The 15,896-nt window shown below is 42.5% G+C and overlaps 1 long non-coding RNA gene across 2 annotated transcripts; it reads right to left on the bottom strand.

Moving 5' to 3' along the window:
• Window positions 1–2,061: 2,061 nt before the first annotated feature.
• On the bottom strand, window positions 2,062–13,605 carry LOC116089137. 2 transcript variants are annotated; one of them, XR_004118177.1, is made up of 5 exons: window positions 13,496–13,605; window positions 12,742–12,793; window positions 9,899–9,939; window positions 4,250–4,402; window positions 2,062–2,885 (listed from the first exon to the last, which is right to left on the bottom strand). It is a non-coding gene; the product is annotated as an uncharacterized LOC116089137 (long non-coding RNA). The 2 variants fall into 2 exon arrangements; XR_004118176.1 differs by lacking the exons at window positions 12,742–12,793; window positions 13,496–13,605 and adding an exon at window positions 11,827–11,898.
• Window positions 13,606–15,896: the final 2,291 nt, after the last annotated feature.

Below are 15,896 nucleotides of genomic sequence, written 5' to 3' on the forward strand. Positions count from 1 at the left end.
TACAATGAAATCTATAATCAATAACCCAAGTTTTTGCCTTAGGGAGTGAAGAAAATAAAAGCAATATAAATGTAAAGTAAACAGGAAGAGGAAGAAAAAGAGGAGGAGAATAGATAGAGGAGAACAATGAGAATAGACAGATAGATAGATAGATAGATAGATAGATAGATAGATAGATAGATAGACAGGCAGATATCAAACTAGAAATCAATAACACTGCAGAGGAAATTAGAACTAACAAACTCCAAAACTAGCACTTTGGGGAGTCTGTCTGTGTTTTCTGATGTCCTCTAACTACCTAGCAGCTTGTTAAATTTCTAGTCAAGCTATCCAAGGAAGGAGAGTGAGAACACACAGTGCCAATATTAGAGATGGATAGTTGGGCCAGCATGATTGGTTGGTTCCTTTAGCCCCCAAAAGATAATGGAGATATTATGAAGAGCTCAACTCCTACAAATTTGCTAATTCTGATTAAATGAGCCGCTTTCTTAAATGATAAGAACAGTCAGAATTCTCAAGGAGACATAAACAAACTGGTAGGTTTCTGTCTGTTAACAGAGCTGAGTCAACATCTAAAACATTTCCAAAAGCAGAAGGCACATATGGTTTCATTGACGAGTTAGACCAAACATTTGAAGAGGAAATGTGATGATTCTCCAAAATATCACCCAGCTACCAAAGCCTATGGAACACTTCTTCATGTAGCCTCTAATGCCAGTAGAAGCCCAACATCACTGTCAGCTGAAAGAACAGCATATATATATATATATGTATATATATATATACATATATATATACATATATACATATATGTATGTATATGTGTGTGTGTGTGTATATGTATATATGTATCTATGTATATGTCTATACATATATGTATCTATGTATATGTGTATACATATATGTATAAGTATACACACATATATATTCTTTGTGAGGTAGGTATGAGCAAATTTAATATATATATACATATATATACACATATATATTAAATTTGCTCATACCTACCTCACAAAGAATATATATGTGTGTATACTTATACATATATGTATACACATATACATAGATACATATATGTATACACATATACATAGATACATATATGTATACACATATACATAGATACATATGCATACATATATATATGTTGCTTCTATTAGATAGCACACTGGAAATAGTAGTTACTGACATAAAAATAAAACAAAATAAGAGGGATAGAAACAAAGCTGTCTTTAGCTGCAGGTAGTCTATCTTTGCAAAAATATATGTGTATAAATGTATATATATACATAAACATATATATACATTTGTTCTATGGAGGCAATGACTGTTTCAACACTGGATAATCAATGTAACCAGTCCCGGTTAATTTTTTTGTCAACTGGGCACAGCTAGAGTCATTTGAGAAGAAGGAAGGAACCTCAAATGAATAAGTACTCCCCACCAGATTGGCCTGAGAAGGAATAGTGGGTGTGATCTTGTTGGAGGAGGTGTGTCACTAGGATGGGATTCAAGGTTTCAAATGCCCATGCCTTTCCCAGGTACCTTCCTCTCTCATCCTGGTGCTTGTGGATCAGATGTAAACAACTGTGCCATGCCTGTCTGTCACCACCATACACCCTGCCATGATAGTTATGAACTCTAACACTCTGGAACCTCCAGATTAAATGCTTTCTGTAAAAAGTTACCTTCATGGTCATGGTGATAGAAAAGTAATTAAGACACATTTCATCCTTAACAAAGAGCAAGGATGAGGGATGTCCTCATCTGTTGCTTCTATTAGACGACACACTAGAGATAGTAGTTATAGCCATAAAAATAAAATGAAATAAAAAAGAGAGATAAAGATGTCTTTAGTTGCAGGTAGTCTGTCTTTGTAAAAACTATAATCCTTCAAATTGACACAAATGTAATTATAAGTGAACGTGCAAGTTTGTAGGATAAATGGCTAAGATATCGAAGTGACTTTGTTTTCTGATTATCACTAGTGAATAATTAGAATTTGAAATCATAAAAGTAACTCACTTGAAATAGAGAAATAAACAAAAGACAGTACAGTTATGATAAAACGTATAGAATCTATGTGTTAAAAAGCAAACAGGAAACACAGATGAATCACCATGGAAACAAACTCTGGGCAGGTCTGTGAGGGGTCATATAGGTTAGATGGACTGAGGTTCGATGTGGCTGGTACTGTCCCATGGGCTAAGTCCTGGAGTGAATAAAAAAGGAGAACATGGCTGGGTACAGGTATTTTTGGCTCCTGCTTCCTCACCGTGGTCTTTAATTTTTCCTGTGATCTTTAGACTTTGAGAACAAAAACTCTAGGCAGCAGGAAAAGCCGAACCCTTCCCATTACCCTCAAATAATCACAGCAGTCTGGCGTTGCTTGCTTTAAAGTGAGAACAGGGGCCCTCAGGAGGCAAAGGATTGATTAGTAAGAGATCGGGCTGGGCGTGGGCAGTTGAATCCTGTCAGATCCTCACTGTACCTCAAAAGCAGAGTGTGAGGCTGACTTACTGTAGCAATTTCTGATTCACTTGTCCTTTCAATTTTTCCATGACTCATCTTGGCACTTCACAGACTCACAAGGCCACCATGCCCCTTCCTGGGCACAACAGTGGATGGCTAGGCGTTCTGATGGCTTTTAGAACCATTTGATGTGAAAAAGGTGACTGTGCTCATTGCTATAAAAATAGATTCCAGACTCTCAAAAAGTCCTCTTTCTAGAGCCTAATTCCAGGATGCCTGTGATGGCCGGCTTCCTCTGGAGGGGCTGTGTGAGCAAGCAGCTTGAGTAACCAGCGTGAATCACTGTGACTTCATAGGTCAAGGTGTGTGCATATTCTTGGCTCTTCCTGTATATCTCAAGTGGCCTTTATTCTCTGAAAGACACACAGATTCATAAGAGAACACTTTCTACTTGATGCTTCACAGGCACCTTCTAAGTACTGCCTTAGGATCAACTCTAAAAATACCAGCAATTCAAACACATTCTAAAATCTGGTAATGCTCATTAACAGCATAACATATAACCTATATTCAAACAGTAGCTGTGCAGCACTGGACATGGCCTGGAACCTCAGCCCTCTCAGGTCTTCATTGGAGCCTTGGGCTTCTCCACCATGATGTTGGAATGACCTCTTGTCCAACAGACAAAAGTTTGGCTCTTAGCCTTCCTAACACTGAAACCCTTTAATACAGTCCCTCATGCTATGCTGACCCCCAATCATAAAATTATTTTCCTTGCTACTTCATAGCTGTAATTTTGTTACTGCTATTAATCATAATGTAAATGTCAAATATTTCTAATGGTCTTAGGCAACCCCTGTGAAAAGGTCTTTTGATTCCCAGAGGGGTTACAACCCACAGGTTGAGAACTGCTATCCTAAAGGTATATGTGATAAAGACTTTCCCCCAAGGTAGTGGTGTTCTTGAATGTTATAGGACCATTAAGAAATGGTTACGAATAAGAGGTTTCTAGGTTATTGAAGATACACCATCTGGCATACTCAATCAGAAGACAAAAGCAATGGTTCACTTGATTGTAAATAAAATTTCTAAAACTTTGACCTAAGGTTTAGGTCTTTACATGTTGATTACACCAGGTATCTGTTCTAGTCACAGCAAATTGAGTGAACCTTTAAGAGTGTTTAATATGACTACTAGTAAGTATAACCTGTTGAGCACCCCATTGCTGGGCATGGTCAAGATGATTGGACAGGACTTCATTTTAGTGTGCTAGATGAATGGTTTTATAGCAAGTTGACACAAACTAAAGTCATCTGAGAGGAGGGACTCTCAATTGAGAAAATGGTTCCATAAGATTATGTTGTAGGCAAGCCTATAGGGCATTTCTTAATTGGTGATTGGTGTGGTGTGGCCTACTGTGGATGTGGCCACCCCAAGCTAGTGGGCTTGTATTCTATAAGAAATCAGGCTGAGCAAGCTATGAGGAGCAAGCTGGGAAGCAGCACCCTTCCATGGCCTCTGTATCAGCTTCTGCCTCCAAGTCCCTGCGCTGCTTGAGTCCCTGTCCTGACTTCCTTCTGTGATGAACTCTGATGAAGAAGTGTAAACCAAATAAACCCTCCTCCCCAAGTGTCTTTGGACATGTTGTTCTGTCACAACAATAGTGACCCAATCTAAGACACTTGGGTACAATCATTCTGCTCTTCTTGGTTGGCAGAGCCTCATTCTTGACTAGCTCCTGCACTTTGGCCATGAGGTACTGAAGCTTGGTAGATACCTTTAAGCCTGCGTCTTGAGTATGGATGCCCCTCGTTGAGTAGCTATAAATATCACAGGGGGAGGAATACAAGGATGTATAGAAGACTTTGTTCCTTCCTTTTGGCTCCTGGATCCTTCGGGATATCCAAGGGCACATCCTGTAGACAGATGACTAGAGAAGAGCAGATTAAATCAAGCAGATCTCCTTCCACAAATATTTGACCTTACTGTGGATATAATGGTAAGAAACCTGCCTCCAAGGGGATACCATACTAAGCAGGGGCACAAAGAGATGGATGTTGCTTAATCCTGCAGCTACAAGGGGGAAGATGGGAGAACCCAGCAGGTGCCTATAAGAAACAGGTGCCAGCACACCCCTGTCCCCCACACCCTATGCTTCCACAGGCCCTCCAACCAGAGCCTTGACGATTCTCTTCTAAGTGGCTCAGGTCACCGCCAAGGGCAAGGTTCTGGGTTTTTTTTTAAAAAGTTTGGTCTCCTCCCAAGTGAAATCTGTTCCTCCAAGTGCCAGGGAATGTGTAGCAATACCAGCAAAGAGAAAACTTAAAACTGATGCTTTTAAGTACATCCCCTACTCTGTTTCACACAAAAATTGGCAAATGGGGAGATACCCCAGAGAGGCCAGCCATCAAGATTACCACCTCCTCTGAGATTCTCAGCTTGATAGAATGCTATTTTCCCTCCACCTGGCTCTCACCACATTCTAGGCCCTAGTGGTCTCTTTATCCCAGGGTGAGTAATAAGCTTGAATCATTACTGAGAAACGCTAAGCAGAACTTTCATGTATCTCCTGCTGGAAGTGTACAGAGTTGCTCTGAACATTCAGTAGGAAGCCAGCCTAGGGAGAGACCCACTTTATTAGACACAAAGACAGGGCAAAAGAGGCTGGGCAGCAGGATGGTGCTCACTTTGAGGCAAAACTAAGGATGAAGGCTTTAGAACTATTGTATCTTTGAATGGATCTACTCTGAATGGGGTCTTGAGTCAGGGGAGGATCTGACAGAACTCTTTAACTCCACTGCTGATATAATTCATCCTCCACTCATGGAGTTGGGGGTTGACATAGGAAAGGAAAGTCTTGACACTCTTTGAAGAACTTTGAAAGAGCTTGTGCTAGAGACTACCTCTTCCCACATGATGCTGTTTGGGAGGCTTGATGCTCCATGGTGTTCCATGTGTGTTGAGCTGTGATCTCCTGGACCCTGAGACAAGTGCATGCTGGAAAGTCTGACTGACAGCGAAAGCCATGAGTTTCGAAGTGTTTGTTAGGACTCTCCTCCCGACCAATAGATACATCTTCTAAGTTGTCAAGACACATCTCCCAATTTTGGCTCACATAAGCTCTCTGGCTCAAGAAGGTAATAGCCCCAGACCCTTCCCACAACTGTAGCATGGCTTTCATGATGTGCAGTCTAATTTCAAACCCACCAACTGTGTGTGGTTTTTTTTTTTAAAGCTACGTTTAAGTTAAAACAAAATGTTTAGTTTTTCAGACACACTGGTTGCATCTCAAATGTTTAACGGCCATTAGTGACAATAGCTTCTGGAGTGGACATTCTAGATGCAATAACTGAATGGCAACTTGTCAGAATCTAGAGTTACCAAAACAGCCAAGCCTCTGGGTGTGCCTCAGAGGATTCCTACTCTAGGTAAATTGAAGTGGGAAGGCTTATCCCAAATGTGGGTGATATCACCATTCCCTGGGCTGGGGTACCTGATGTCGAAAACAGGAGAAAGCTGGCTGAAGCCTAGCATTCTTCTCTTTCTGCTTTCTAGCTGTGAATGCAATATGGCTGGTTGCTCCAATGCCCTGTCTTCATGGTGCCCTACTGTGATGGACTATACACTTATAGTGTGAGCAAAAGGAAGCCAGGGAAGGTGTATGGTTCTTCCAACAGAGACAGAAGCAATACCGGGATCAAAATGATTTGCCTATTCTGCGATACTAGAATACAGTCAGCACCTAGCTGGAATGGGAAGTTAAGGAGTATAGTTTTCTACCTTCTAGGCAAAAGGAAGCCAGGTTTTTAAGAGTACAGGAGGAGCCTGTAATGGTTTGTATATGCTTGGCCCAGGGAGTGGCACTATTAGGAGGTGTGGCCCTGTTGGAGTAGGTGTGTCACCATGGATGTGACCCTCACCCTAACTACCTGTAGTCAGTCTTCTTCTAGTAGCCTTCAGATGAAGATGTAGAACTCTCAGCTCCTCCTGCACCATGCCTGCCTGGATTCTGCCATGTTCCTGCCTCTGATAATGGACTGAACCTCTGAACCTGTAAGCCAGCCCCAATTAAATGTTATCCTTTTAAGAGTTGTCTTGGTCATGGTGTCTGTTCACAGCAATAAAACCCTGACTAAGACAAAGCCTGTGTACAAACATGACCAGCAGCACAGTAGTGGCCCACAACTTACTACACTCTATGTGTGTATGGATTTTGCCCTGTTTATCTGGACCAGGACTCAGCTGTTTCCAAATGTAGAGTTTCATTTGTCCAAACTGTCAGCCTTACATCTTGGGACCTCTGCAGTAGAGATCATAAGTCCACCTTTGGTTTTATGGGCTATCTTTTCTTTTAAGCCCCACACTGGGGCTAGCTTGATTGGAAAGCTTCTTCAGAGCCTTGTTAGCAGCAGCACTCAGACCTATACATGGGATCCTTACTATGCCACACTCTCTCGCCATCCACAACATCCCAGCAGCTTCTGTTTGCTGTTTTCATAGGGCCCATTTGCTGGGACCAGCTGGGGAAGTCTGCTATGCTGTCCCTGGAAGCCCTCACTGTGTGAACCGAAGCTGCTCAAGACCATCGTGGCTGGTGCATCCCACAACACTGTTTTTTGCATCTGAACAAAAATTTGGAAGGGAGTCCAGTCTGCTTCTGTAATCACGATGTCTGCTTGCCATTTTCTTCTGAAGTGTGTATGTGTATGTTGGACTTCATTCCTTTCACCATGGACCTCTATTATAAATCTGTGTTCTATTCTTTAATTTATGTGTTGTTGAGGTCGGCCCCCTAGCATAGCTGTAGCCATTTTGTTCCATGCCTGCCAGCTATTTCATATTACTGTTGTAATATGTCTGCTAGTCATCGATGCAAGAAAAATAACTTGACTCAGAGCAGGGTCATGCTGACCACATACCTGGTTATGTTCTGTGTGTTCTGAGACTTATTAATCTTAAGAAGTTTGACTACCATAAGCTCCACTTAGGACCAATCAAAATACAGGTCAGTTAGAATGTGTCTGCCTAGCTAGCCAAAACAGCTTGAATCAGAGCCGATCACCGGGCAGCACTTCCTGCATCTGCACATGAGTTCACTGTGGTCTTTTTCCTTTATAAGCTAGTCCTGAGAAATGTTCAGGGCAGTAGCCTCAGCCCCTGAATTCTGAGCTATGACCCTGCTCGACCAGGTTTAGGGTGAGCTTTCAATGAACCCTTCCTGTCTGACTGAGATCAGTGTTTGTGTGGTTTGTGGGGTGTCTCCTGGACCTCAACAGGTATATGTGGGTACACCATGTGCATGCAGGAGTCCTGAACCTCGACAGGTATATGTGGGTACACTATGTGCATGCAGGAGCCTGTGGGAGCCAGAAGAGAGAATCAGATCCCCTGAAACCAGAATGGAGTTACAGGTGGTTGTGAGCCACCGTGTGGATACTGGGAACTTAAACTGAGCATTCTGCCAATGCAGTAAGTTCCCTTAACTATTGACCCATCTCTCCACCCACTGAGTGCTATTCAACCCTTAGCTCTTCCCGTTGCAGATTCTTTTCTTTGGGTTCTTCACTTCATATATTTAATATACTCATGTTTTAAGTGGTCAATAATTTTGTCTCACTTGAGCAAATTCGATTGGTTGGAGAGACAGCCAAGCTGTTCTTCCAGAGGAGGTAAATGTGGTTCCCATCACCCATGTCAAAAGGCTCACAATCACTGGTGACTCCAGATCTTGCCTTCTTTTTAAACTTAAAGTCCTTATGTAAGGACCCCAAAGTTGGAGTTGGGAGTCACTAGACCTCTTTATTTATTCCTGTTTCCAACGTGGTCACAAAGGATAACTCTCCCTTTGCAGGTCTGCAAGGATCTGCAGGGATCTGAGGGGATCCATGAGGCTCTGGCCCAGTAGGAGTGGCCAGAGTTACAGTTCACCAAGAGGAAGCCAGAGCAAGGTGGGCTACTGGGTCTCAGAGTCAGTGGCAGACAGCAAGATGCAGGAGCCAGCTAGGAGCCAAGGTCGGGAACACTGAGCAGGAAATGGCTTCAGTCAGGCTTGCACACCTGGCTGGTTGGGCTAGGTCGAGGTCCAGCCATGAAAGTTTCAGGAGAGAAAATTTCTCCCTGGAGTGTTACAGCTCAGTAAGACAGGCACTCTCAAATACTCTTTGGTGAAATAACTTGTGTACTTTATTCCTTGTGATAGGACCTTATAAACATTTGGGGATGAGGTGGGATCTAGAGGCAGACGTTTTTCCATTGGCTTGGTCTGAGATATTAGGGATACCTCATCTGCCTGTGGAAGAACTTCAGGTGTTGTCCAGATGAGACTAATTGTCACAGTCCTTTTGATAGGGTATCATGGCCATGTGTTCCAGGACAGGACCCCAGTTGAGGCTAGACTTAAACTCCTGCCATTCTCAATTGTGAGAGTTGCTGGGGTTCCTGATCCTGCTCGGCCTAATCAGGCTTTCTGTCTGGTGGCGTGGTCCACTGCTCTGTATCCTTTCTTCTTTACTTTTCACTATTGCTGCCAACAGGCTTACTGGAGGGGACAGGGGACATTCTGCATCTAAGAGCATCTGACCCTCAGCACACTAACGCCATGGTTTGTACAGCAGGCTTTCTAGTTTGGAAGCCTGGAATATGGTTTTCTAGAGATGTATGGGCTTGTTCTGTCCCTGTACAGTTTTGGCTTTATTCTTGGTCTCCATGGCTAATACACAGAACCTTCTATTCCTTATAACCATGGTTTAAGAATCGAATAATATCTTTGCATTTGTTGTTCCTGATGACTGCTCAGTACAGGAGGCACTCTAGGTCCTTAGAGCTTCTCACATGCTCTTTATGTCCCTGGCCTCCTATGCTGAAGATTCACATTTTAGCCTCCAAGTCTCACTTAATGAATGAACTGAGCTCTGATATGCACAGTGATTATTTACCTGTTAAATTGGTATATTAAGGGCAGGTAGCTGAGCATAGCTCGTTAGGGCTGGCAAGAGCAAGCCTGTGACCCTAAACATTCCACTAAGAATTTTGGCTTGTTGAGTCAGAAGAAAATATACATTTTGGGCATCAGCCCCTTGTAACAGCTTGACCCCAAACGTGGAGCTGTAGGAATCATCTTATTTCAGGATCCTTATTGTCTTTACTTTGGATGGCTTCAGCTGCTTTCACCTCTACTTGGTGAAACAGAGAAACTACTGTTGGAACTTCTGTCTTAGACTTTTGAGAGAGTCTGACACTTGGTAAATTCTCCCCAGTTGGGAGACCTTGGCTTTGCTTTCCTGTTGGTTTGGAGAACTTTGAGCCATTCAGATGTTAAGTAGTTAATGTTGTCACCTTAAGAGGATTAGAATCACCTAGAAGAAAAGTCTCTGGGCATAGCTGTGGGGACTGTTAAAATCGGGTTAATTGAAGTGGGGAGACTTACCCAACCTCGGGTGACTCCATTCCATGCACTGGGACCTTGGACTGAAGAGAAAAGGGAAAGTGAGCAGAAAATTGGTGTTGGCTGCTTCCTAAGTGTGGACACAGTAGTGTTGTCTGCTTCCTGTGGACACAATGTAACTGCTGCCTCTCTTTCCTGCCTCCACGCCCTCTGCTCCTGCCAGCCACCACCAGGCCTTTCTCACCACAGCCGAACGCTCCCCCTGACTACCAACTCTTCCTCTCTTAAATGGCTTCTTGTCAGGTATATCCCGTCACAGCAATCAGATGAACAACTAATACAGGGTTCTTTTAACTGCATTTTGGCAACTGGTTGCCCTTTAAGCCTCTCCAGGATACTGGGTTTCTGTTGCACCATCTGGGCTATTGTTTGCCACTTGTTTGCTAATAATTGAAGTTCTGTTGAACAATTTAAGTATCTGCCGAGTGTGAGGGAATGTGTAAGCGTGCTGGTTTTCAAGGTTCTTGTGAGCCATTGGGGGTGCTCATGAGCCATTGGGGGTGCTCGTGAACCATTTGGGGCACAGAGAAACAAGATGTTGAGGGTCTCTGCTTTGATTTGTGAAGAATATTAAGTGTGTACTATTTTGGTTCCCCTCAGGGAGCATTCTAGCTAACTGATCTTTTGTACTTATAATGATTTATCTAATAATACACTCTGACGGCATGGAAAAATTTAACCTGCCCTTAGAGTTTCTGAAGATAATTTCAGTATCAACTGTGGATTTTTTTTTTAATTTTTCCATTTTTTTGTTTTCTTATTGCACTAGAACTACTCCTGGCATGGCTAAGTAACAATGTGTGAACATGTGTGCCTTTCTGTCTGGCGTTTAGTATTTCTTTATTGGATTCCACTTTCATATATTGGACTGACTTCCTTATTCAGCTGTTTGTTCTTATTCTCTTGGACTTCATTCAGCAGTTTAGCTATGTGTTTTGATTTTTTTTTTTTTTGAGCATATTCATCATCCTTACTTTGAATTCTTGCCGGGAATTAAAGGTCATTAGGATCTGCCACTGGGGACGGGCAGGCTTTTGGGAGACATCTATCACTTGCCATGCTGCTTATGCTTCTGCATTAGGAATTACATGTCAGGAGTTAGGTCACCCGTTCAATTTTTAATTTAAGACATGTTTAGTCTTTCAGTCATGAGGGTGTAATGCTTAGGAGGATGGGTTGGAGTAGGGCTGAGGTGTATTTTCCCTGGTTAGTTTAAGCTGTCAGGCTCCACGCTCGATATTCTGAGTACAGAATTCTGTCCACAGCAACAGGCACTACTATCCAGATGGCACTAAAGCACAGGGTACTGGGACCAGTGAGGTGAGTCATGGGTAAAGGCACTTGCAGTTAAGCCTGATGACCTGAGTTCTATTCCTGGAAGCTACACCGTGAAAGAAGAGAGCTGACTTTCTCAGGTTGACCTCCAAGCATAGACTGTTGACTCATGAGTTCCTTCCCTCTCTTCCTCCCTTTCTTCTTCCCTCCCTTCCTAACCTCCTTCCTATTCCCTTTTCTCCCTCCCTTCCTACCCCCCAACCTTTTTTTCCTGCCTATGTTCATAAGAGTAAACATAGAGCAATAGTCAACTAAAATACAATTATCACTTAAGGGCCAGTAATCTTAGGGAGTAAATGGCCACAGATAGAACTGTGTGCAGTAACACATATCCGTGCAGTATGAGTCTGAAGGAAGAGAGAAAGGGGAAAAGCAAAGGAAAACTCATAATTAGTATTATGTTGCTAGAGAGGAGGTAGAGGAATGAGGTTCAGATAAAAGGGATATTGTAGAGGCCAAACAAAGAGGGGGAGAGGAATGAAGGAGTTTGGGAGAAAGGCAGAGTGAAAAGAGACATCATTATCAGATGACAAAGACCAGCAGTTTGATCTCGCAGGAGGCCGAGCCATTGAAACCTTATAAGCCGGACAGACAGCCTGTGTTCATTGGGAGATATATTAGTCGGTGTTCCGTTGCTGTGAAGAGATCTTGTAACCATGGCAACTCTCATAAAGGAAAACATATAATTGGGGCTGGTTTACAGTTTCAGAGGGTTAATCCCACCATTATCATGGTGGGAAACGTGACAGCATATAGGCAGACGTGCTAGAGGAACTGAGAGTTCTACATCTTGATCTGCAGGAAGAAGACTGATGCCCACCCCAAGAATGATACACTTCCTCCAACAAGGCCACACCCACTCTAAGGCCACACCCACTCCAACAGGACCACTCCTCCTAGTAGTGCCATTCCCTTTGGGTGGAACATTCAAACAGAGTCTAAAGGGGCCATTTCTATTCAAAAACAACATCACGGGAGAGGAAACTTTTTTAAAGAGGAAAAAAGAGTAAGAGACAGAGAAAAGAGAGAGAGCAGTGCAGGAGGTAGACTATAAAAATGACTGGTCTGATGGCTGGATTCAGAGTCTCCTGTCGTTCTTTCCCAGGTTCTACATCTGAGATTTTAAAAACCACTCTTATTCAGATGAAACAATGGCGGCAGTACCAAAGCTCTGCTGTGTGGGCACTTCTGCTGTGTGAAGCCTGGCCGGCATCTATTTGCCTTTAACGAACAAGTACCCTGTTACTGCATTATGACATGGACTCATACATCAGAAACGAGCTTGGTGATAGCCACTACCATCATGATGGATGATGGATGTCTTCCAACCTTTGCTCCTACTTGTGTTTAAGATCTATGTTTTGGACACAAACGTGTTTCAGGAATTTTCACACGAAATTCTTCAAGCTGGAGGTCAAAGAACAAAGGGAAGGAAATTGTAACCGTTCAGGCAGAAATGAAGACACTCAAGAGACACACTCATGGCCCACCTTTTGAGACGTTCTCTTCAAGGGCAAAAGGTTGGGACGTTGTGTTTCAGACCTAGGACAAGGGGTTGAAGTGCATATTTAACATAACAAAGTGGACCTGGTCTCTAGGTTCTCCCAGTGGCCCTCACTCAGTCCCTACCTGTTATAGGGCATGGCTGGTATACCCTGCCCTCTAAAATGAACTTTACAGTCTAGGGGCTGGGCTTCCTCTCAGCCAGTGGGGCTCTTCACTAAATAATCTAGACATTTTGTTCTCTCTCTCTCTCTTTCTCTCTCTCTCTCTCTCTCTCTCTCTCTCTCTTTCTCTCTTCTCTCTCCCTTCCTCCCTCCCTCCCTCTCTCCCTCTCTCTTTCTGCAGGAGCTTTCTCTCTTTCTCTTTCCACTTCCCTTTGTCTCCCTCTGCAGGGCGACTTCACACTCTGAACCCCTCCTTTGCGGTCAGTGATCTGCTGGAGAGCTGTCCCCTATAAACTGGCCTTTATACTTTAATTTGGTTTGAACTGGCTCATTTCATCGGTGGAGTTAACTTATCACCCTTAGCTGCTAGACTATGGAAACAATGGACTTCAAGGAATTAGAGTTTCTGATATGCTAGCAGAAGGAGAAGATTAGAGTTTCCTAGCAAAAGGAACAATTTCACAGTCCAGACAACTTGAGAGACAACCTTGCCTGAGAGCCTAGGGTTGAGAGAATGCTGGTCAATGGTGGGTGGGACCACACATTGGGCTGTGACGGCTTAATTACCCCTCCTCACCAATACAGTCCTTCTGCTGCATTTAACTCTTCAGAAAGGACTGGCGGATAGAAGCTGTGTGACTTGCTTATGGCTCCTCCGTCCTATTTCACTGGATTGCATACCTGCTCTCTCTGCCAGTGCCATGCAGCTTTGCTGTTGTGTCTCTGTAGTTCAACATTAAGCATTGTGACAACCACAGCATCGCCTTTTCTGCTTGGCATTGCTTTTAGTATTTGAGGTCTTTTGTGTTTCTGTATACACTTTAGGACCTTTTTTTTTTTTTATCGATTTCTGTGAAGAATGTTATTGGAAGCTCAAGAGGGATTGTATCACTTTTGACCATAAACTCACTTCTCAGTATTGATTTTACTAATCCATAAACATGATGGGTCTTTCCATCGTCTGGTGTTTTTCCCCAATTTCTTTTCTTTTTTCAGTGTTTTGAAGTTTTAATCGCATATTTCTTCACTTCCTAGGTTGTTTATTCCTAATTATAACTTTTGAGGCTGTGTAAGTGGGGATTCTCGCAGTCCCATCCTGTCCTTCTCATTTAGACATTATTACTATATAGAAAAGTTATGGCTTCCTGTGTACTGATTTCATAGCCTGCTGCTTTGCTCTAAGTATTTTTCAGATCCACGAGTTTTCTGGTCAAGTCCTTAGGGTTATTTAATGATACCATCACATCATTTATGAATAAAGATACCTTTTGATTTACCCTCTTTATATTATTTTTACTTCTTTCTCCTATTTTATTGCTTTGACTAAGAGCTTCAATTATTGGAGTGAGTAAGACATGTGGAGGTGGGTATACTGGTTTCATTTCAAAAGAAATACTTCTGGTCTCCACTCCCACCCCACCCTCATTTAGCATAAAGCAGGCTGTAGATTTGGATTCTATAGCTTTTTTATATTCAGGCATCATATGGAAGTCTGTTTCATCTCTTGGTTTCTCAGTGAGTTCATTTATGAGTAAGACTTCTCAGAGGACTATTTTTGCTGTATTGCAAAGTCTCTGACACATTGTATTTGCATTTTCAATTAATTCTAGAAAAAAATTAATATCTTCTCCAGTTTCATCACAGACCCTCTAGTATATTGATCAATCTCCTTTTTTGGTGTTATTTTATGTTTTCTCTTGTCAATTTTTATTGTTTTATTCCATTAACATCTGATGAGATACAATAAATTGTTTTTTTAAAGATTTATTCTGTGAATATGAGTACACTGTAGCTGTTTCCAGACACACCAGAAGAGGACATCAGATCCCATTACAGATGGTTGTGAGCCACCATGTGGTTGCTGGGAATTGAACTCAGGGCCTCTGGAAGAGCAGTCAGTGCTCTTAACCTCTGAGCCATCTCTCCAGCCCAAATTGTTTTAATTATTTTATGTTTGTTTAAGTTTCTTAATAGCCTAAACTGCGATTTATTTTTAGAGAGGGTTCCATGGGTTCCTGAGAAGAGTGTGCATTGGGTGGACAGTAGATGTCTGTTTAGTTTACACAGTCTACAGTGCAGATTAACTTTAAAGTTCCTTTATTGATTTGTACTGTGAATAACCCATCTGTTGCTGAAAAGGGAGGGGGGCTAGAGGATACATTCTATATATAATAGAAGACACTATTATATCAGGATATATCTGTCCTTTTATGACCATTGGTGTTTATGAAATTGGAAGCCCCAAAATTTGGTGGAGAGCTTCATATTTATTTATTCCATTCTATTTTATTTTACTGTATTTTATTTTATGTGAGTACACTGTCGCTGTCTTCAGACACTCCAGAAGAGGGCATCAGATCCCATTACAGATGATTGCAATCCACCATGTAGTTGCTGGGAATTGAACTTGGGACCTCTGAAAGAGCAGTCAGTGCTCTTAACCACTCTCTAGCCACATATATATGCTCTTTCTTGATAGATTGTTTCTTTATTAATACACAGCTCTGGCTTTATCTCTTCTGAGTAATTCTCAGTTTGTGTCTACTTCATCAGTTACCAGAATTGCCATGGTACCTTATCTTTTCTGGTTCCATTTATTTGGTAAATTGACTTCTGGGTTGTTTGTTTGTTTTCCTCTCAGTTTATACTATGTACTTAAGTCATTTTTGGTATTGTGGTTAGGGTGTCTATTGCTGCAATGAAGCACCTTGACCAAAAAGCAAGTTGGGGAGGAGAGGGATTACTTGGCTTACACTTCCATGTCAGGGTCTATCAGGGTCCAACACTGAAGGAAGTCAGGACAGGAACTTGAGGCAGGGCAGGAATCTGGAGGCAGGAATTGATGCACAGGCCATGAAGGGGTGCTTCTTACTGGTTTACTCCTTGTGGCTTGTTCCTCATGGCTTGGTCAGCCCACTTTCTTATAGAACTCAGGGCCACCAGCCCAGGAATGGCACCACCCACAATGGTCTGGGCCC

This window comes from Mastomys coucha, unplaced genomic scaffold, assembly GCF_008632895.1.
Source record: "Mastomys coucha isolate ucsf_1 unplaced genomic scaffold, UCSF_Mcou_1 pScaffold14, whole genome shotgun sequence".
Taxonomy (NCBI): domain Eukaryota; kingdom Metazoa; phylum Chordata; class Mammalia; order Rodentia; family Muridae; genus Mastomys; species Mastomys coucha.